This window comes from Cetorhinus maximus, chromosome 32 (assembly GCF_964194155.1).
Source record: "Cetorhinus maximus chromosome 32, sCetMax3.hap1.1, whole genome shotgun sequence".
NCBI classification, from domain to species: domain Eukaryota; kingdom Metazoa; phylum Chordata; class Chondrichthyes; order Lamniformes; family Cetorhinidae; genus Cetorhinus; species Cetorhinus maximus.
The window spans coordinates 17,296,844-17,319,332 of record NC_135910.1 but is presented as its reverse complement, the minus strand read 5'-3'; the positions used below and the strand labels follow the sequence as shown (position 1 = coordinate 17,319,332).

General features: G+C 46.9%; 1 protein-coding gene across 2 annotated transcripts in view; it reads right to left on the bottom strand.

Moving 5' to 3' along the window:
* The window catches only part of pak4 (p21 protein (Cdc42/Rac)-activated kinase 4), a 109,837-nt gene extending 98,430 nt beyond the window's left edge, over positions 1-11,407 (bottom strand). Inside the window, exon 1 of one of the 2 annotated variants that reach the window (XM_078533223.1) lies at positions 11,322-11,407. The gene's annotated coding sequence lies outside the window, so the exon portion shown is untranslated. The remainder of the gene's footprint in view (positions 1-11,321) is intronic. The other variant, XM_078533226.1, reaches the window with a different exon arrangement.
* Positions 11,408-22,489: the final 11,082 nt, after the last annotated feature.

Below are 22,489 nucleotides of genomic sequence, written 5' to 3'. Positions count from 1 at the left end.
TCAGCAATACTGATCGTCATATAAAGATTGCCAAGAGCAACATTCAATGTTACCAAAAGGAATTGAAGACGTAGGGGCTTAGTTTTGAAGTAACTTAAACACTGAGGAAATCAGGTACTGCACAGCCAGCTTCACTGCAATTATCTCACTCCCAAATCAAGTCAATGATGAGTAAGTTTCGCCTCAACTTTCGCCTGTTAACGGGCAATCAACCACAAATGAGGGAGACAGCCAAGGTAATCTCTGATGTACCGCATCATGATTAAAAGGTCTGCACTAGCCCATCACTGGCATCCTATCCCAGCAAGGCTGCAAGATTCAGTACATTAGGGAAATCCGATCTGCTTATGAAAACTGCCTGTTTTTAAAGTTTCACAAGTTAAAAGCGTTCGAAGGTTTACTGCCAATCTAGGTGATGACACATTGAGTGTGCTACATGTAGCATGGTCTCCTGCTTTGGATGTCACCACTTTGTCAAGCAGTCCCACTTGCAGCTGCACACCTCATCAACAGGGGTTTGCTGGGCTCCAGGAGCTGTAGATGTCACACCAGCAGCGTCACTAATATATTCCAAAGGACACTCACTTTGCCTCACCTTGCCGTGGGCAAAGCCACCGGATATTCACCAATTAAATTGGTGGACTACATTATGATGCTTTTAATGTTACCATATAAAAGACAGACTATTCTAAATAAAAGTGCAGACATCACTTTTTTTTAAATCTTAATATGCCCTTTCACTTCAATCAATGCCAAATGTGTGTCGAGATGGCAGAACAATCATGAGTCCAGTAGATTCTGAAGAGAAAAACTGGAAACATCATTACATCATTAGGTGTGACAATTACATTTAGAAACGATCAGGACCTAAGGCACAGCTGTGGCTCAGTTCATAGCACCCTCGCCTTTGAATCAGAGGGTTGTGGGTTCATGTCCCACTCCCGGAAACCAAGAACTGTGATTGTACTCAAAAGAGTTGCAATCTGTGACTGTTGATAACTCGAAAGAGTATCAACAATAAGTTTGACTAATGCCAGGGTCATGTCTGGACCTGTAGGTAGACTGGTTATTTTGATTCTTAGAATGGTTTTGTTTTAAACTGTCACATTAAGTGGATGTAATTTTCACAAGCCCACTTTCACGGCAGCCTCAGCAAATCCAGCATCTTCCTCATTCCACCTCCTAAAATGTTGTCCCTTGCCTTTCCTGAAGGCAATGACGTGCTGGATTATGGCTTAATGGGGTTCATCACCTCCTTTGACATAATAACCATTTCCTCACACAAGATCCTGGGCAATAAGTGTAACAGGGAACTCATCCCCATCGTCTCAGAGACTGAGCCTGTGTACACCCACACACGACTGCCCCCGCAGCGCGCACTCGCGCGCATGCCCCCGCAGCGCGCACTCGCACGCATGCCCCCGCAGCGCGCACTCGCACGCATGCCCCCGCAGCGCGCACTCGCACGCATGCCCCCGCAGCGCGCACTCGCACGCATGCCCCCGCAGCGCGCACTCACACATTCCCCCGCAGCGCGCACTCGCACACATCCCCCCGCAGCGTGCACTCGCACATTCCCCCGCAGCGTGCACTCGCACACATCCCCCGCAGCGTGTACTCGCACACATCCCCCGCAGCGTGTACTCGCACACATCCCCCCGCAGCGTGCACTCGCACACATGCCCCTGCAGCGTGCACTCGCACATTCCCTCGCAGCGTGCACTCGCACACATCCCCCGCAGCGTGCACTCGCACATCCCCCCGCAGCGTGCACTCGCACATGCCCCCGCAGCGTGCACTCGCACATGCCCCCGCAGCGTGCACTCGCACATGCCCCCGCAGCGTGCACTCGCACATGCCCCCGCAGCGTGCACTCGCACATGCCCCCGCAGCGTGCACTCGCGCACATCCCCCGCAGCGTGCACTCGCACATTCCCCCCGTGTACACTCACACTACCCCCCCTCCCGCCCCGGCGCGCCCGCCCCAGAGCGTGAACCCACGCGCGCACCCGCGCGCACCCCAGCACGCGCACACACACACCAGCATGCTCTCTCACACACAGAACTATTGCACCACCATTTCACTCAACTAACTCAGCAATTTCATGGGTGGGAAAAACTGGGAGATTCTTTCTCCGAATGGCTCAGAACTACCCAAGGACTGCACTTGGACACTGAGCTAATGGATGTTTACAGTGCAAGGAGAATATGTGCTCCACCACTTCTGTGCCTGGCTAGAATAATCCAAAACGAATCCGACTGCCTTATTTTCTCCCCAGAGCTCTATAGCTGCCGCCTGTTCAACTGTAATGACCTCGCTCTCAACTACTCCAAGTGGCAAAGCCTGTCATACTCAAACTATCCTCTGCATGAGGTCACTCCTCTTTCTATTCAATTTCTGCTGCAGGGCAGAAGTGGAAACTTGCATACATATACCTCAATGGATAGATGGGTTCTCAGTTTAGGGTCTCATCCGAAATACAGCATCTCCCTCAGTGCTAAATTGGACTGTCAGTCTGGATTTTGTGCTAAATTTGGGTCTCTGGAGTGGGACTTGAACCCACAACCTTCCGAGTCAGGGGCGAGAGAGCTACTAACTGAGCCATGACTAACATATTCAACTTCCTTGCACAACCTCAGAACATCCAAAAGCACTTCACAGCTAACGAATAACTTCCAAAGTGCAATACCTATTCTTATGCAACTAAACTCTGAAAACAAGATTGTATAAATTGTAGGAAGGTGAATGAGCGGCATTGATTTTTTATAATATTAGTTGTGATGAATGCTAGCTGGGGCTCCCTGCTCTATGATTTTTTGCATCTCATCAGTCCTCTGCCGATGCAGCAATCCCTCCCTCATCATCAGACTAGATTAAGTGATCAAGGAGGTTCAAACAAAAGATCATATTGAGTGGTGGAGCAGCTTCAACGAGCCATGCCATTTGCTCCTGCGCCTATTCCTTGCCTTCTTGTCCATTGCATGGTTCAAAATGCCAGCCTGGCATAGATGCTGACACCCACTTCTGACTCAGAGTTGAAGCATCACCAGCTAAGCAAGATGACAGTTAAAACTTTCCAAGGCTCGATGATACATGTTTGAGCCACTCTCTGATCAGCATTTCCATGGGTCAGATGTGCCATTAGGCACTGAAGGCAACACCTACTAATCAGAAGCTAATAAAATGCTACAAAGCCACTCAAAACACAAGACCACCCCTGTTCCCAGTACTGAGTGTTAAATGCTGATGAGGGGGCATTAACACCTACCAGGGATTTAACATTTGACACGTGATTATCTACCTTTAACGATACAGGTGCGAAAAAATAGTAACAGTCTAATCCCTTTTCCTCTTGGCAATGTTCTCACCTCCTGAAGGCACTAACTCCCTGCCGCATTACCTCAGCTAGAAGGCTCTTATGTAGGAGCTTTGACATACAGAATCAACAATGGGGATCTGGCAATTACAGCTGAGCCCGGTCCCTTCCTCACTTAACATCCATTTCCAGCAGCGATCAGGAGCAGGGGCCCAGGCTGAGTTTACAGAGACCAACGGTTGCATCTGTAGTACAATCCCAGCCCAGATGAACAGTTTTCTCTGTTACAGGACAACAGCCCAGCTCTCCTGACAACTTTAAATCTCACTGCACATCCCCCTGTGGGTCAGTACCAAAGGAAAAGCACTCATACAGCACGGTGTGATAGGGAAGTCAAGGCACACACAAGAACAATCTGCATTTTAAAGCATCTAATATAGTAAAAATGCCCGAGGCGTTTCACAAGACTGTGATCAGACAGCATGCCACTAAAGGAGATATTAGAACTGGTGACTAAAAGCTTAAATTCAAAGAGGTAGATTTTACAGAGCAAAGGAGGAGTGAGAGAATAAGGGAGGTAATTCCAGAGCTTGGGCCCAGGCAGCATTATAAATGCAAATTGTTGTTGAACCAATGAGCCTTCTGCTCCAAATGGTTTACAAGTGAAAAGACAGAAACCCTCATTTAAGAAGTACTCTAATATGACTTGAAGCGTCCAAACCTACAAGGCAGTGGACCAAGAACTGGAAAGCGATTAGGCTGGATGGCGTGGATACGATGGACTGAATGGCCTCCTTCTATGCTGTAAATTTTCTATAATTCTATTTTGTGTCAGGTTGACTCATTGCTGGTGCCCTGGTCTCTAAGCGGGAAGCTCGTAGGTTTAAGGCTTACTCCAGGGCTTGAGCACATCAACCAGGCTAGCATCCCGCGGTACTGGGATGCTACCACATATTAAACCAAGGCTCCATCTGCCTGTTCATTTTCAAAAAATTTATGCAACTATTCAAAATTGAGCTTTGAAGCTCTCCCACTGTCTTGGCCAACAAAACCAAATTAACTGGTCCTTTATCTCGTTGTTTCTGGGAGTTTGGTTAGACTTTTTGAAGGCGACATTGAACAGGGTAGGGGAGACAAGTTTAAGGAGCTAGCAATAATATTTCTTCTCTAGCTAGAGTCAAGACAATCAGGAAAGGATGGCAGAACACTGTGGCCTCACGAGTGACAGCCCTTGCCCAAAATTGAATAAAATATTAAGCATCAGCTCACTCAGTGCTTTGTGTAACTGTGCAGGCCACAGCACATTTATAAGGCATTCATTCATCATATCTTCCGGGATCACCAAAGTTTGCAGTTAGAAACCAAGCCAAGAATGAGTTGAGTGACACGCATGAACTGGGGTGGGAATGGGGAGAGGAGTTAGCGTGTGTTTCTGAATAAAGCTTTGTACTGCCTATTTCCACCCAAACATTCAGCTGTTTGATCTTTTCAACTTTAGAGAAAAAAAGTCTGCAGCAAAAATAATGAAATATAGCCGACCATCTTAGGTCAGAGAGAGGGAGGGGCATTAGGATAAACTAAACATCCACACGAACTGCAGCTACTACACAGCTACTTATTAAAGCTGCAATGCTCCAGGAAGCTGGTGCACTGACCTGCTTCACCAAGCTCGGAACCACAGAAATACCCAATTGACAAGTGCCCAGAGGTTTCCCTCAGCCTAATGTATGCTGGGACTATCCTGGATTTGCAGCCGATGATTTACCCTGTATTCGAAAGCCAAAGCCCGAATCACTGACACTGCCCGGGAGGCAGTCTTCCTGGCAGGCTCTTACGTGGAGTTCTGGATTGACACAGAATGCTGGCCAGCAACTGGAGTAGCTCTTAAGTTCCCGGCCAGGTCAGCGGTCTGGCTTCAGTGATGGTGCCGCATATCAGAGTGATCTGATTTTGCACTGAACTGATAGTTCAGCCTTACTGCTGTGATGCAGCAAACATCCAGACTTCCATTGATTGCAGCAAAGGGCCAGAGACATAGACCACAGCCCCTGAATGGGCCCCAAATGATAACAAAAAAACGCAATTGTAAAACATGCAAAAAAAAAAACGTTCCCACTTGCGGGGGTGTCCAAAACCAACAAATCATAAAAATAAGAACCTGACTAATTAAATCCAATAGGGAATTCAGATGAAATTTCTTAACCCAAGGAATGGAGAGAGTGTCAACTCGTCTGCCATAAGGAATTTTTGAGGCAATTAGCATTGACACAACAGAGAAGTTAGGTAAGTACATGAGAGAGAAAGGGGAAAAGGAGATGTTGATAGGGACAAATGAAGTGGGGTGGGGAGGAGGTTCAGTTGGAGCATAAACACCAGTACAGACTAGTTGGGCAAGGCGGTCCGGTTCTATGCTGTAAAATTCTCTTTAATGCTGAAAACAGAACCCATAAGAGTGTGGATAAAAATCTGGAAAAGAATAATTTTAAAAAGGGCACAGGGATTGAGGTGAATAGGACAAATGATGGTTTAACTTTGTCCAGGGCGCAGATCAGAAGTCAAATGGCCTCCCCCTGTTGTAATAGAAAATGCTACAATTTGGGATGAGGCAGGTTAAAGCACAGTAACATTTTAAAATTCAGTTACAGGGTTTTGGCGTCACTGGCTAGGTCAGCATTTATTGCCCATCCTAAATTGCCCTTGAGAATGTCGTGGTGAGTTGCCTTCTTGAATCACTGCAGTCCATGTGGTATAGGTACACAGTGCTGTTAGGGAGGGAGTTCCAGGAGATTTTGTCCCAAACTGTGGAAAACTGAAGCATATTAAAAACCAAATAGTGAACCCCTCTAATGGCTGAGCCACATTCAGTCCATTACGGAGTTCTACAGTTGGACGACCCAGTCTCAATGCCCAGTCAATACCAGGAGTTAGTGAGATGCAGCTGGGGGTAAAGAGCATCAGGCAGGTTTCAAGCTCCCGATCAAACTCTAGCAACCTCTTGCTAGAAGATGCAAACCTAGGTGTCAGGTGAAGATGTTGGGTTTGGACTCGTGCCCTGTGCAAGTCGAGTGGGTTGCTGACACTTTCTAGTGAGCCAGAGAGCTGCGAGAATCCTACATTATCTGAGGGGGAAAAGCCTTTAAAATATTAACAGCTGCTTTTAAATAAAATGTATTAAGCTTAACAAAAACAGAATTACCTGGAAAAACTCAGCAGGTCTGGCAGCATCGGTGGAGAAGAAATCAGTAACTGATTTCTTCTCCGCCGATGCTGCCAGACCTGCTGAGTTTTTCCAGGTAATTCTGTTTTTGTTTTGGATTTCCAGCATCTGCGGTAGCTTTTAGCTTTTTGTTTTTATCTCTGTATTGAGCTTAACTGACTCCATTATTTTTTTTTATTCAATCATGGGATGTGGACGTCGCTGGCTGGGCCAGCATTTATTGCCCACCCCAATTGCCCTGCTCAGAGCCAAACACATTGCCCTGAAGTCACATGTAGGCCAGGTAAGGACGGCAGGTTTCCTTCTCTAAAGGACATTAGTGAACCAGATGTGTTTTTCCTGGCAATCGACAATTGGCCATTAGACTTTTCATTCCAGATTATTATTGCATTCAAATTATTGGATTCAAATTTCACCACCTGCCGTGATGGGATTCAAACCCGGGTCCCCAGAGCATTACCCTGGGTCTCTGGAATACCAGTCCAGTGACAATACCACTACCCCACCACCTCCCCATAAAGTATTAGACTGAAACAGCCTTTTACTTTGGTGCAATTTAAACCCAGCTCCATCGTAAATGGATTCCAAGGAGCCAGATTATTCTAAGGTCTGATCCGAGTCCCCCAGACCCCTACTGTTTCTGCCTGTCACGATAGCAGATTTGTTGGACAGGTTATCTAAGGCTGTCTGGCAATGTGGAGAATGTAAACAATAGGGAGATTAAATTCAAGCCTCTAACAGCCTGCTGCCCCAAACCAACCAGCCTCCCTATAATTAAAACTCCATTACCGCCATTCGCCGCCCTGGCTTTGCTCACTGTGTGTTTGAGATCACTCCCAGAGGAAAATAAACGAGAGCCATTTATCAATTCAGGTGTTCACTCTTGGAGAAAAGCTGCACTGAATGTCACGCTGGTCTCAAATTACAAATCCCTGGCAATACAGCATTACCATGGGAAGACACAGTAACTCCTACATTTCAGAGTTAGCTTGCCGAGTCCTAACACTATTACTTGAGTCAGAAAGCTCAGCATTTGACTCATTGGTAAGTAAGTTCAATACAGATAAGCATGAGGTGGTGCATTTTGGTAGGAAGAATGAGGAGGCCACACAATGCCGGGATAAGAAACAGAATAGGATAAGGAGCTACAGATACACAAACCACTAAAAGTAAAAAGGCCTGTTATCAAGGCCATTAGAAAAACCAGGACTGGGGCTCATTCTAGAAGAACAGAACAAAGCAGAGAAATTGCATTAAACTTGTATCGAACCTTGGTTAGACCACACTTGGAATAATGAGGAAGAGCTCTGGTTTCTATGTTAAATAAAGACACACAGGCTTGGGAGAATGTGCAAAAATGATGCACAAAGATGAAATCAGAACTGAGAAAAAAAACGTTTAAAAAGGGTGAATGCGTTGGGGCTCTTTTCCCTAGCAAGGAGAAGGCTGAGGGCTGACCTGATGGAGACCTTTAAAATCATGAAAGGGAATGATAGGGTAAACATAGAGATGGTGTTTCCCACTTGTGGAGGAGTCCAAAACTAAGGGCAATAAGTAAAATATATACCTAATAAACCCAAGCTGTGTTGAATAAGCCAATCTCAGGTAAATGGAAAATTGGGGCTGCAACTAGCCTCAAAGCTCCTGGACCAGAGGGGCCATGGATGAATTCATCTGGCCTGCAAAACAACTTTGAACAGAGAAACCATAAAACCTTGCACATTAACTAAAACACAGATAAGCGAAGGTTATCATGAGGCATCATCTCAGCGAGTGTGAGGTTCTCAACATTTAGTTTATGAAAATCAGAACCAAAGGAAGAAAAGTCAGCCTCACCCTCATTAGGAATTTAGAACGTTTGGAATGAACGAAAGAAGATGTTCCATGTTTAGACAACACCCTGTAAAAGTGGGGTGTAAATGTGGTCCTTTTCACTTGCCCTTCCTCTCCCGGGTGCGCACACAGTAGGACTGCACCTTGTAAAGGCAGTGGAATTATCGCAGTGCACAAGCACATTGGTGTCAAACACCGCAGTTGTGATTTGCAGCTGCTTGTTACAACGATTTTCCGAATTAAGACAACAGCAAAAACACAGATGGGACAAAGTTAAACAAAAAAAAACAAACCTTTACTTGTTCCCTGTTCAGGCAACATCTAGCTTGATCTCGCCAGATGAACTGAAGTGCCCAACTTCAATTCCCATCAGATTTTAGTGCAAAAAGGAAGCCAGGCCAGGGACTATTACCCACCCACCACATAATCCTGGCCACTCAGACGTTCAGAGAGGCCCCACCCCAAGGCACAGCTGCACTAACTCGATCCCTTTCACATCACACAGTAAAAAGTTGGCTCTTCCTCCTGCGCCCTGGTCATTAAAGTTACATCCCAGTTGTCCATAAATCACCAATGTTTGTTGTGTTGAGTCTGGGCCCCTCTGAAGACATTTCCAAAGTTCACCCTTTAATCGCTCTGCCTCCACTTCATCCTCTTTTTCTGCCTCATTTTAAATTCATTTTTTTCCCCAATTCCCCACCTCATGGCCTCCCTCATCCACCGTTCCCTTCTGCCTTGAGCTCAGCTCTCTTTTTAGTTATTCGTTCACGGGATGTGGGCGTCACTGGCTAGGCCAGCACTTATTGCCCATCCCAAATTGCCCTCGAGAAGGTGGCGGTGAACCACCTTCTTAAATCACTGCAGTTCACGTGGTGTAGGTTCAGTGTTGTTGAGGAAGTGCCAGGATTTTGACCCAGTGACAGTGAAGTCTTGCTCTACATCTTTCAGCTCTCCCCCCGCCATTTTCCTCTATCTTCTTTCCTTTTATCCTCAATTCTTCATGAATATAGGAATGGATGATTTGTTCATGTCCTTATCGTTATCGGTGGAAGCTTGCTATGCACAAATTAGCTACTGCGTTTTCTACATTACAACACTTCAAAATTGTGTTAAAGGTGCTTTGGGACCTCCTGAGGTTAAAAAAATATATAGAAAAATGCAGGTTCATTCTTTTGAGCAATTCCTCAATACCATTCATTCATCTGTCTCCCTAACACTCCTCCTTGAAACTTGTACCCCCATTCTGGTACCCAAAGTATTCCATCACGCACACTGTTAAGCTGCATTGTTGTGCTCACTTCACTCGCCACATGATTCCACAATTTCTATCCAACTGACAACATCAAAACATGAAATCAAATTCAGGATCTCCTCCAGCAGTGGAAGTTTTTGGCTGTTGAACTCTTGGGTTACTTTGTAGTTTCATACAGATAACCGGTTGTCAATTCCTTTCTAATGGTTACAGAGCTTTGAATAACTGAATACAAACACAACTATAACGTGCTTTCTGCCAGCATGTGAAAGACCAGCTACCTGTACTGCCTGCCCACAGGATCCTTGCAGTATGACCAAGCCTCATTTCGCCCTGAGGGTGTGCAACTTGCTTCAGTTCGATATCTGAGAGTCACACACCGTAGCTCCACAGAAACATACAGCACACAAGAGGACATTCAGCCCATTGTGCCTGTGCCGGCTCTTGGAAGGAGCTTAGTTCCACTCTTCCTCAATCCCTACACCCTCACCCCCACCCCCTCACTACCCTGCCGTACACCCACACCCTCACTGCCTCCCCGCCCCACCCCCAGATCCTCACACACATCCACCCCCACCACCTCCCTCACAGCCCCCACCCCACCCACCCTCACAGTCCCCAATCCCTCACACCCCACGCCATCCCCTTGCACCCCCGCCCCACACACCCCCACGCCATCCCCTCACAACCCCCCAACCCCTTTACAAACCCCACCCCCTCACAAACCGTCCGTCCCCTCACAACCCCAACACCCCACCCCCCAAACGCTCACAAAACCCCATCCCCACCTTCTCAAACCCCGACTGCCCCCACACCCTCAACCCACCACCCCCGCCCAACCCCCCAACCACCAACCCCCACAACCCGCACCCCCTCACAAATGCCCAACCTCGCCCCTCACAACCTCCCATCCACCCCGCCGCTCCCAACCCACCCCACCTCCACACAACCCTCCTCACCCCCCACTCGCTCCCCCTCACAAATCCCCACCCCCACCACCTCCACCCCCCTCCCACCCCTTCTCCCCACCCCTCCCACCCCTCCTCCCCCACCCCTCCCACCCCTCCTCCCCCACCCCTCCTCCCCACAACGCTCCCACCCCCCCAACCCTCCTCCCCACAAAGCTCCCACCCCCCCAACCCTCCTCCCCACAAAGCTCCCACCCCCCCAACCCTCCTCCCCACAAAGCTCCCACCCCCCCAACCTTCCCACCCCCCCCCCCCACAAACCCACCCACACACCTCCTCCTCGTCCCCCACAACCCTCCCATCCCTACCCCTCCCAGCCCCCTCCCTCACTCCCCACCCCCTCCACCCCCTCTTCCCCACCCCCTCCACCCCCTCTTCCCCACCCCCTCCACCCCCTCTTCCCCACCCCCTCCACCCCCTCTTCCCCACCCCCTCCACCCCCTCTTCCCCACCCCCTCCACCCCCTCTTCCCCACCCCCTCCACCCCCTCTTCCCCACCCCCTCCACCCCCTCTTCCCCACCCCCTCCACCCCCTCTTCCCCACCCCCTCCACCCCCTCTTCCCCACCCCCTCCACCCCCTCTTCCCCACCCCCTCCACCCCCTCTTCCCCACCCCCTCCACCCCCTCTTCCCCACCCCCTCCACCCCCTCTTCCCCACCCCCTCCACCCCCTCTTCCCCACCCCCTCCTCCCACTGGAAGGTTTTAATCCCCCCTCCCCCGGATGAACCCTACCTGTTCCCCCAGCTCCGCCGCCTGTTTGTCTCTCACGGTCTCACCGCCACATCCGGGAATTCCCGAGCGGCAGGCGCCGCATCCGGGCAACGGGATCACCCGGGCGACAGGGAGAAACCAACTCACCCCGGGAGAGAGGGGCGCGGCGGTGGGAGAAACCAATGAAACCTAGTCAGGGGGGAAGGGGGGAGCCAAATAATCATCAGCTGTAATCAAATCAAAACTGGAATCACATCTCCCCACAATAAACTCAAAGGGTCAGTACTGAGGGAGTGCTGCACTGTCAGAGGGTCAGTACTGAGGGAGTGCTGCACTGTCAGAGGGTCAGTACTGAGGGAGCGCTGCACTGTCAGAGGGTCAGTACTGAGGGAGTGCCGCACTGTCTGAGGGTCAGTACTGAGGGAGCGCCGCACTGTCAGAGGGTCAGTACTGAGGGAGCGCTGCACTGTCAGAGGGTCAGTACTGAGGGAGCGCCGCACTGTCGGAGGGTCAGTGCCGAGGGAGTGCCGCACTGTCGGAGGGTCAATACTGAGGGAGCGCCGCACTGTCTGAGGGTCAGTACTGAGGGAGTGCCGCACTGTCTGAGGGTCAGTGCTGAGGGAGTGCTGCACTGTCGGAGGGTCAGTGCTGAAGGAGTGCTGCACTGTCAGAGGATCTTTCTTTGGGATAAGACATTGAATGGAGATTCTGTCTGCCTTCCTGGGCTGATGTTAAAGATCCCATGATCAATATTTCAAAGATCAGGGGAGCTCTCCCTAGTGTTCACTCCTAGGGAGTCTCCAACTAGGGAACACAAATTTAAAATCGGGGCCAGGCCTCTCAGGAGAGAAAATATGAAACACTTTTTCACACAAGGAGTGGTAAGAGTGTGGAACTCTGTCAGAAAAATTCTTGCTCAGTTAATGCACTTTAAACCTAAGATCGATAAGATTTTTGCTAAGCAAATAAAGTGGGTGAGGATACAGGTCAGCGTGAATCTCATTGAATAGTTAGGGCTGAATGGCCTTCTCCTGTTCCTATGTCCTGACAACTATTTTCCTTTGCTTTTGATAGGAAGAATAGGGAGGTAATTTATTACCTGGACTAGCAGGAAATAGGTAGAAGTAGAGGAACAGAGGGATCACAGAGTACAAAAACAACAATCACTAAAAGTAATGCCACAGATTAACAAGGTTTTAAAAAGAGCAACCAGACACTCGGCTTTATTTCTAAAGGGATAGAATAAAAAGTAGGTAAGTTATGCTAAACCTGTATCAAACCTTGATTAGGCCAATCAGAGTACCGCATATAGTTCTGGTCACCATATTATAAAAAGGTTATAGAGGCACTGGAGAAGATGCAGAGAAGATTTACAAGGACAATACCAGAAACGTGTGGGTATAAATATCAGGAAAGGATTGACAGGCTGGGTCTCTTTTCTCCTGAAAAAGAAGGCTGAGGGGTGACCTAATAGAGGTCTTTAAATTAATGAAAGGTTTTGATAGAGTGGATACAGAGAGAATGTTTCCTCTTGTGGGGAAGAGCAGAACTAGAGGCCATCAATATAAGATAGTCACTGAGAAATCCAATAGGGAATTTAGAAGAAATTTCTTCACCCAAAGAGTAGTGAGAATGTGGAACTCGCTCCCACAGGGAGTGGTCAAAGTAAATAGTATAGATACATTTAAGGGCAAGCTAGATAAATATATGAGGAAGAGGGGAATAGAGGGTTATGATGATAGATTTGGATGATGAAAGATAGAAGGAGACTCGAGTGGAGTATAAATACCAGCATGGACTGGCTGGGCTGAATGGCCTATTTCTGTGCTATATATCCGATGTAATTCCCTGAACCAGAATCATTAAAACAGATTATCTGGTCATTATCACATTACTCTTTGAAGGATCTTATTGTGGGTAGATTGATCACTACACTTCGAAATAATTCATAGCTGTGGAGCAAATTGGAATGTCCTGGGGATGTGCAAGCTGCTATTTAAATGCAGGTTTTTCTTTACAAGGTTTTGGGAGCAATAGTGTTGCCTTGGAGTGTTAAAGGCACTGACTGATCTAGCCTGAGAATCCCAACCCAGCCCCAACCTCCAGACAACACACTTTTGGCCCTCCAATTGGCTCATCCTTCACCTCCGGTACCCGGGAATCCAAGTGGACACAAGAAATTTATGTGCATCTATTATTCAAGGAGAACACCGACCATTTGAATCTCCTCCCCAACCGAGATATATAGCACCCTTCACAATCTCAGGATGTCCCGCAGTGGTTTACAGCCAATGGGGTACTTTTTGAAGTGCAGTCACTGTCGTAGGGGACGTGGCAGCCAGTTAGTGCACAGCAAGCTCCCACATACACAACATTTATCCCTCAATCAACATCGCTAAACATAGATTATTTGGTCATCTTCACATTGCTAAGTATTGGCCAGGACACTAGGGATAACTCTGAGTGTCACTGAGGTTTTTCAGCCTATCATGTCCGTGCCGGTCATTAAGCCCCTATCTACTCTAATCTCATTTTCCAGCACTTGGCCCGTAGCCTTGTATGCTACGGTATTTTAAGCGTTCATCTAAATGTTTCTTAAATGTTCCTGCCTCTACCACCCCCTCAGGCAGTAAGTTCCAGATACCCTCCCACCCACTGGGTGAAAAAGAATTTCCCCAAATCCCTTCTAAACCTCCTGCCCCTTACCTTAAATCTGTACCCCCTGGCTATTGACCCCTCCACTAAGGGGAAAGGTTTCTTCCTATCTGCCCTATCTCTGCCCCTCATAACTTTGTACACCTCAATCAGGCCCCCCCTCAGCCTTCACTGCTCTAAGGAAAACAACCCCAGTTTATCTAGTCTCTCTTAACAGTGGAAATGCTTCAGCCCAGGCAACATCCTGGTAAATCTCCTCTGCACCCTCTACAGTACAATCACATCCTTCCTATAGTGTGGCGACCAGAAGTGCCTGCACAAAGTATTCCAGATGTGGCCTGACCAACACTTTATTCAGCTCCATCATAACCTCCCTGCTCTTGTATTCAATGCCTTGACTAATAAAGGCAAGTATCCCATATGCCTTCTTAACCACCTTATCTACCGCTGCTTTCACGGATCTATGGTCATGCCGACCCAGGTCCCTCTGATTCTCTGTACTTCCTAGGGTCCCACCATTCATCGTGTACTCCCTTGCCTTGTTAGTCCTCCCAAAATGCATCACCTCACACTTTGCAGGATTAAATTCCATTTGCCACTGTTCTGCCCATCTGACCAGCCCATCTATATCATCCTATAGTCTAAGGCTTTCCTCCTCACTATTTACCACACCACAGTTTTCATGTCATCTGCAAACTTACTGATCATACCTCCTACATTCATGTCTAGTGTCATGAAAATATAATAATTTCATATTATTATTATTATTTATTTTAAAAGTGGGTTATTAGTGGGGTTTGGATAGTTTCTCTGTGTGTGTGTGTCTGTGCAGGAGGGGTGGGATTTAATTGAATTGGAGACAGTTGGTCTGGAGGCTTTGAGTCATCAACAAGAAACTAGGTTTGAAATGCTAAATACGTAAACGTGGCTGGAGTTTTAGAATATGAGGTATGAGGAACATTTGTATTTTTAGATAAATTAGGGTAGTTTAAATTTCAAAGAGATGGTACGATGTTACACCTAGCCAGAAGAAGCTAAGCCAAACAGTGTGTTTATTTTTCCCAAAGGTTACTGATAAAATTAGCACAATGAAAAGATTTATATTACGAGAAAGGTAAGATTCCAAAGACAGCTCGAAACAACAGAATTTGCATTAAAAAGTGAGAAACATGTATAAAGGAGATGAGGCTGTGTGTAGGAGGTGAAGGCATTCTAAGATCTAACACAAGTGTGAAAAGCCTCCAGGCTCTGTGCATCAAGATGCAGTCTACAGAACCAAAGCTGAGAAAACTTACTTTGAATTTGACTGTCCAAGCTGTGTTGCTTTGCCTGGGTCTGTTTAAATCTATTTGTTTTTACTGTTGCCTTAATGGAGGTGTAACTGGGAGCCAGATTAATTATTGGTTTTAGGAGTTATTGTCGTAGTAATTTGTAGACCTATGCATGTGCTTGAAATTGTTTCTTTTGTTAATAAATGTTTAATTTAGTTTTCTAAAAACCTCTGAAGTTATGGTAGTCTTATTACTTCTGAATTCAGGGCGTGCATCTTGAAATACAATACAAATTGCAAAACAGTTGTGAGCGTGTGATCAAGTTTCCCTCATGGATATGATCTGCCTGGCACACCTCATCTGCCACATCGTAACATCTAGATCATTAATGTACACTACAAACAGTAAGGGACCCAGCACTGAACCCTGTGGTACACCACTGGACACAGGTTTCCAGTCACAAAAAACGACCTTCAATCATCACCCCTGCCTCCTGCCACTAAGCCAATTTTGGATCCAATTTGCCAAATTTCCCTGTATCCCATGGGCTTTTACCTTTTTGACCAGTCTCCCATGCGAGACCTTGTCAAAAAGCTTTACTGAAGTCCACGTAGACTACATCAACTGCACGACCCTCATCTACACACCTAGTCACCTCCTCGAAAAATTCAATCAAACTTGTTGGACATGATCTCCCATGACAAAGTCACGCTGACTATCCTTGATTAATCCTTGCCTCTCCAAGTGGAGATTCATTCTATCCCTCAGAATTTTTTCCAAATGTTTCCCTACCACTGATGTTAGACTCACTGGTCTGTAGTTCCCTGGTTTATCCCTATCATCCTTCTTGAATAACGGTACCACATTAGCTGCCCTCCAGTCCTCTGGCACCTCTCCCGTGGCCACAGAGGATTTGAAAGTTAATGTCAATCTCCTCCCTTGCCTCCCATGGCAGCCTGGGATACATCTCATCTGGGCCTGGGGATTTATCCACTTTTAAGCCCGCTATAACCGCTAATACCTCTTCCCTCTCAATGCTAATTTGTCCAAGTATATCACAGTCCCCCTCCCTGATTTCTATACCTACATCATCCTTCTCTATAGTGAATACAGATGCAAAGTACTCATTTAAAACCTCACCTACGTCTTCCGGCTCCTCACACAGATTGCCATGTTGGTCTCCAATGGGCCCTATTCTTTCCTTGGTTATCCTGTTGCCCCTAATATACTTATAAAACACCTTTGGATTTTCCTTTATTTTACCCGCCAGTGTTTTTTCATTCCCCCTCTTTGCTCTCAATTTCTTTTTTAAGTGACCCCCTACGCTTTCTATATTCCTCTAGGGCTTCCACTATTTTCAGCCCTCAGTATCTACCATAAGCTTCCCTTTTTTTTCCTTATCCAATCCTGTATATTCCTTGACATCCAGAGTTCTCTGGACTTGTTGGTCACACTTTTCACCTTCACGGGAACATGTTGGCCCTGCATTTCCTTTTTGAATGACTCCAATTGCTCTGATGTAGATTTTCCTACAAGTAGCTGCTCCCAGTCCACTTTGGCCAGATCCTGCCTTATCATATTAAAATCGGCCTTCCACCAATTCAGAACCTTTATTTCTGGTCCATCTTTGTCCTTTTCCATAACCACCTTAAATCTTACCGAGTTATGGTCAATATCACCAAAATGCTCCCCCACTGACACTTCTACCACTTGCCCAGCTTCGTTACCTAAAATTATGTCCAACACCAACCCTCTCTTGTAGGACTTTCTACATGCTGGCTTAAAAAGCTCTCCTGAATACATTTTAAGAATTCCACCCCCTCTAAGCCTTTCACACTTTGTCTATCCCAGTTAATATTGGGGAAGTTGAAATCCCCCAATATTATTACCCTATTATTTTTACATTTCTGAGATTTGACCACATATCTGCCCTTTTTTCTCTCCCTAACGGTTTGGGGGGTCTACAGTACACTCCCAGCAATGTGATTCCCACGTTTTGTTTTTAAGTTCTACTCATGTGACCTCATTTGAGGAACCTTCTGAGATATCATCCCTCTTAATTGCAGTAATTGACACCTTGATCAATATTGCAACACCACCTCCTCTTTTACCCCCCCCCCCCCCCCCCCCAAACACCGTCTCGCCTGAATAATCTATACCCCGGAATACTGAGCTGCCAGTCCTGCCCCTCCCTCAACCATGTCTCAGTGATAGCAATGATATCATATCCCCATGTATTAATCAACACCCTCAACTCATCTGCCTCACTATCAAGACTCCTTGCATTAAAATAAATGCCATCCAGTCTTGCCGTACTCCCTTGTGCCTTAACTTGACTATATACACTCTGCCTTCCAGACTGACTTGGTTTTTCTTCTATACATCACCTCCTACTATACCTCCACTCTGTATCCCACCCCCCTGCCAAATTAGTTTAAACCCCCACCAACAGCACTAGCAAACCCAACCCCCCCCCCCCCACCCCCACCCCCCCCCCCGGCAAGGATGTTAGTCCTGTTCCGGTTCAGGTGCAAACTGTCAGGCCTATACAGGTCCCACCTTCCCAGAAATGAACCCAGTGATCCAGGAATCTAAAGCCCTCCCTCCTGCACCAACTCTTCAGCCACGTATTCAGCTGCTCTATCCGCCTATTCCCATACTCACTAGCACGTGGCACCGGGGGTAAACCATAGCTTACAACCTTTGAGGTCCTGCTTTTTAATCTGCTACCTAGTTTCCTAAATTCTTGTAGTCGGACCTCATCCCTCTTTCTAGCTATGTCATTGGTACCAATGTGAACCACGATCTCTGACTGACTGTCTGCCCTCCCCCTTCAGAATGCCCTGCAGCCGTTCAGTGACATCCTAGACCCTGGCCCCAGGGAGGCAACACACCATCCCGGAGTCACATCTGTGGCTGCAGAAATGCCTGTCTGCACCCCTCACTATTGAGTCTTCTACCACTATTACTCTTTCTCCTCCCCACCACCCCCCCAACTCTTTTGCAGCTGGGCTCTGGCTGCACTCCCCAGAAGAACCATCACTCTCACCGTTTTCCAACACAGAAAAACTGTTCTTGAGTGAGATGCACTCAGGGGCTTTCCTGACTATCTGCCCGCCTCCCTCCTCCTGACTGGTGGTCACCCATTCCTTCTATGACTGCACGTCCTTTAGCTTGTGGGGTGACGTCTAAAAACGTGCTATCCACGTAACTCCCAGCCTCGTGGATGCACTGCTGTGCCTCCAGCTGACACTCAAGCACCGAAACCTGGCACTCAAGCTGGTCAAACCGGTGGCACTTCCTGCAGATGTAGTCATCCAGACTGCCAGGAGCGTCGAAGACTTCCCACATACTGCAGGCCGCGCATCACACGGGACTGAGCTCCCCTCTCACACCTTTGGTTAAAAATACATTTACCCTAAATTTAAGCCAAGTAGAAAATCATTTACCTTTCTTTTTTAAAAAAAAAAGCAAGAGTTCTTATCTTTCCTCAATGTAGCTCTTCTTCTTAATAGTGGCTATGGAATCATTTACGACCACCTGACAGCACAGACAAGACCTTGATTTGACATCTCATACAAAATGTGGCACCTCTGACATTGCAGCACCCCCCTCAGCACTGCGCTGGGATTTGTCAGCCTCAAATACGTGATCAAGCGATCAGAAAGCACTGGAACCACTTCCCCCTCTTACTACCGGAGCTGCAGTCAACTAATTCTGCTAAGATCTTATTATCAAATCGGGGTCCTGGTGTTAGAATCCTATTGGCCATTGCACTGGAGTCAATCTGTCTGACTGACAGCACCCAGACACACAGCTTCCATCAAAATATTGCTCTCTTCTGACACCTAGTGGTATTATACAGTATAGTGCATCCTCAATCCAATTCTTAAAGGTTTCAGCTATGGACCAGAGCAGACTCATCCATAACATAAGACCATACAGATAGGAGCAGGAGGCGGCCCGACAGCCCTCGAGCCTGCTCCACTATTCAATCAGATCATGGCTGATCTTTTAGCTCAATCCCACTCTCCTGGACTATCCCCATATCTCATGATTCCTTCGAGCCCAAAGACTTATCGATATCAGCCTCGAATATAGGACGGAGCATCTATAGCTCTCCAGGGTAGAGAATTCCAAAGAATCACACACTATTAGTGAAGAAATTCTCATCTCAGTCCAAAATAGTCAATCTCTTATGCTGAGACTGTTTCCCGCTCCCCCTCCCCCAGTTCTAGGCTCTCCAGCCAGGGAAAAGAGCCTCTCAGAATCAACACTGTCCAATCCTCCAAGAATTTTACACATTTCAACTAAACTCCAGAGAGGCCCATTCTACATCTCTTCTCTTAGGACAACACTTTCATCCCGTGAATAAGTCCAGTGAACAAAAGCAAAATACTGCCGATGCTGGAAATCTGAAATAAAAACAGGAAGTGCTGGAAATCCTCAGCAGGTCAGGCCGCATCTGCAGAGAGAGAGGGACAGAGTTAACATTTCAGGTCAGGGTGACCTCTCATCAGGTCATCTTTCATCAGATGAAAGGTGATCTCAACCTGAAACGTTAACTCTGTTTGTCTCTACAGCTGCTGCTTGACCTGCTAAGTATTTCCAGAATTTTATCTCAGTCCATTGAACCCTCATTGCACCCTCTCTAAGGCCAGTATATTCGTAATTGGTTAAGGAGATCAAAACTATAAGATTTGTCTTTGAATTTTGCAACAACTATCAATACATTGATTTGATAAGCTTTATTTCTCTTATCCTCTCCATTTCTTTCAAATGAGGGGGGCATTATTATATTTTCCAGACTTTTGGTCTCATGGTTTGCTTTGTATTTGTGTGTGCTCCAATGTCATGGTTGGTATATCTCCATGCTTGAACCTTCACTTCCATATAGCCAACCTCTCCATTATATTTCAAGGATTCAGTATTCATTTTTAGCTTTTATTTTGGTTTCAACAGATGAATTACTTTGAAATTATTTTAAATACTCTTACACAATTCTCACTGGGGTACGTGTTCCACACACGCTGACACTCACTGGGGTACGTGTTCCACACACGCTGACACTCACTGGGGTACGTGTTCCACACACGCTGACACTCACTGGGGTACGTGTTCCACACACGCTGACACTCACTGGGGTACGTGTTCCACACACGCTGACACTCACTGGGGTACGTGTTCCACACACGCTGACACTCACTGGGGTACGTGTTCCACACACGCTGACACTCACTGGGGTACGTGTTCCACACACGCTGACACTCACTGGGGTTCGTGTTCCACACACGCTGACACTCACTGGGGTACGTGTTCCACACACGCTGACACTCACTGGGGTACGTGTTCCACACACGCTGACACTCACTGGGGTACGTGTTCCACACACGCTGACACTCACTGGGGTACGTGTTCCACACACGCTGACACTCACTGGGGTACGTGTTCCACACACGCTGACACTCACTGGGGTACGTGTTCCACACACACTGAGGTATGGGTTCCACAGATACCTATCTCTCTGGGGTATGGTGACAAAGGCATTGGACACACCTCATCCAAGTAGTTGTTCCTGCTGTAGGAGCCTACACAACAAGTGCTGTCAGACTGTTCAAGATCTTTCTTAGTGACTTGTCACCAACCAACAGTTGCATATGTGCCTTTGCATCAGATCTCACTGGATAGGAGGAGGAAGCAGGAACCCAGGCAGATCCTCCCGTCTCTGGGCTGCAGTGTCCCTACCACTGCTAACTTAGTGGTATCTGGTGATTAAGTTGAAGCCTTCCTAGGCTCTGTGAATCTAGCACTCAATCTCTAAACTCATTGAGCCATTGGGGAATGACTGAAGTTTTCAAACACTTACAAAGCAGAGGCACGTTGTAGCCGATGTTCCCTCTAAGCTACGTGGGGGTATGGCCACAGCAATCGGGACATAACACACAGTTTAACGAACAGAAACATTGGAAGGAACATTGGTAGTAGCAACATATTCTGTGCAAACCGAGTCAAAACAGAGTTTGCTTTATTCAAAGCATTGCCATAACGATTGTCAAGTATTTCATCACATGGCCTTCCATTGCCTTGTTCAGTCAAACTTGCTTTTCTCCCCCAAGGTCTCTGTGCTTCTCCAATTCAGGCCTCTTGAGAAGCCTCAATTTAATCACTCCACCATTGACACCTCTGCTTTCAGCTGCCTGGGTCCTAAGCTCCAGAAGTCCCTCCCTAAACCTCTCCACCCCCTTTTTCATGCTTTAAGACACTCCTCAAAACCTCGCTCTTTGACCATCTACGTCTCTACGTTTAATAAGGCCCTTGGGACATCTTGCCACATTCAAAGCGCTATATAAATATAAGTTATGTTTGTCTCCATCTCCAACACTTTTGTAACTGACAAGCAAATGTGATTTTTCTCCCACGCTGCAATGTCTTTAATCTTTAAATTCTGGAGACTTCAGGACCCTAACACGCAATGTGAATACTTGGAAAAGCACAAACAACAGCACCAACTAAATCCCTCTGAAGTTCCTTTTCAGTGCCTGCTCTTGAATAAAGTTCCTTTTGCTTTCGCAATTACACAATTTGCATCACAAACTAGAAAAACCAGTTATGTTAGAAGAGCTGAAAGATTGTGTACTTTGGGAAGCTCCAAAAACCACAGACGCTCCTATAGACACCAAGGAAAAATAATTTAAACTTTAGAGTTTTGCACCTCTGCAATTTGCCCTATTGTTTAAAATTGTTTTCTCTAAAAGAGCTCTGAAGGACCTCCATCCAAAAACCTTAACCTTTCCTTTGTCAGATCATTTCTGACCTAGAATTTTAAAGTGCAGAAGGAGGCCATTCAGCCCATCATGCCTGTGCCAGCTCTCTGATAGAATCAGAATCACTTAATCCTATTCTCCTGCCCTTTTCCCCAGACCCTTATAAGTGAGTCTACAGCGGCTGCTGTTTTCATTAAACAACTTATATTTATACAGCATCTTCAATATAAGGAAACATCTCAAGACCTGGAATTCGCTGGCTAAGGGGTGATGGAAGCAGAGATGATGAATGATTTCAAAAAGAAATTTGACTGACACTTGAGGTAACTAAACTTGCAGGGCTACAGGGATAGAACAGGGGAATGGGGCTGAATGGATTGCTCTAGAGAACTGGCATGGACCCAGTGGGCCAAATAGCCTCCTTCTGTGCTGTTATGACTCTAAGACACTTCACCAAGCTTGGACCAACAGAAGTGGGGCATGCACAAGAGGCCAGAAT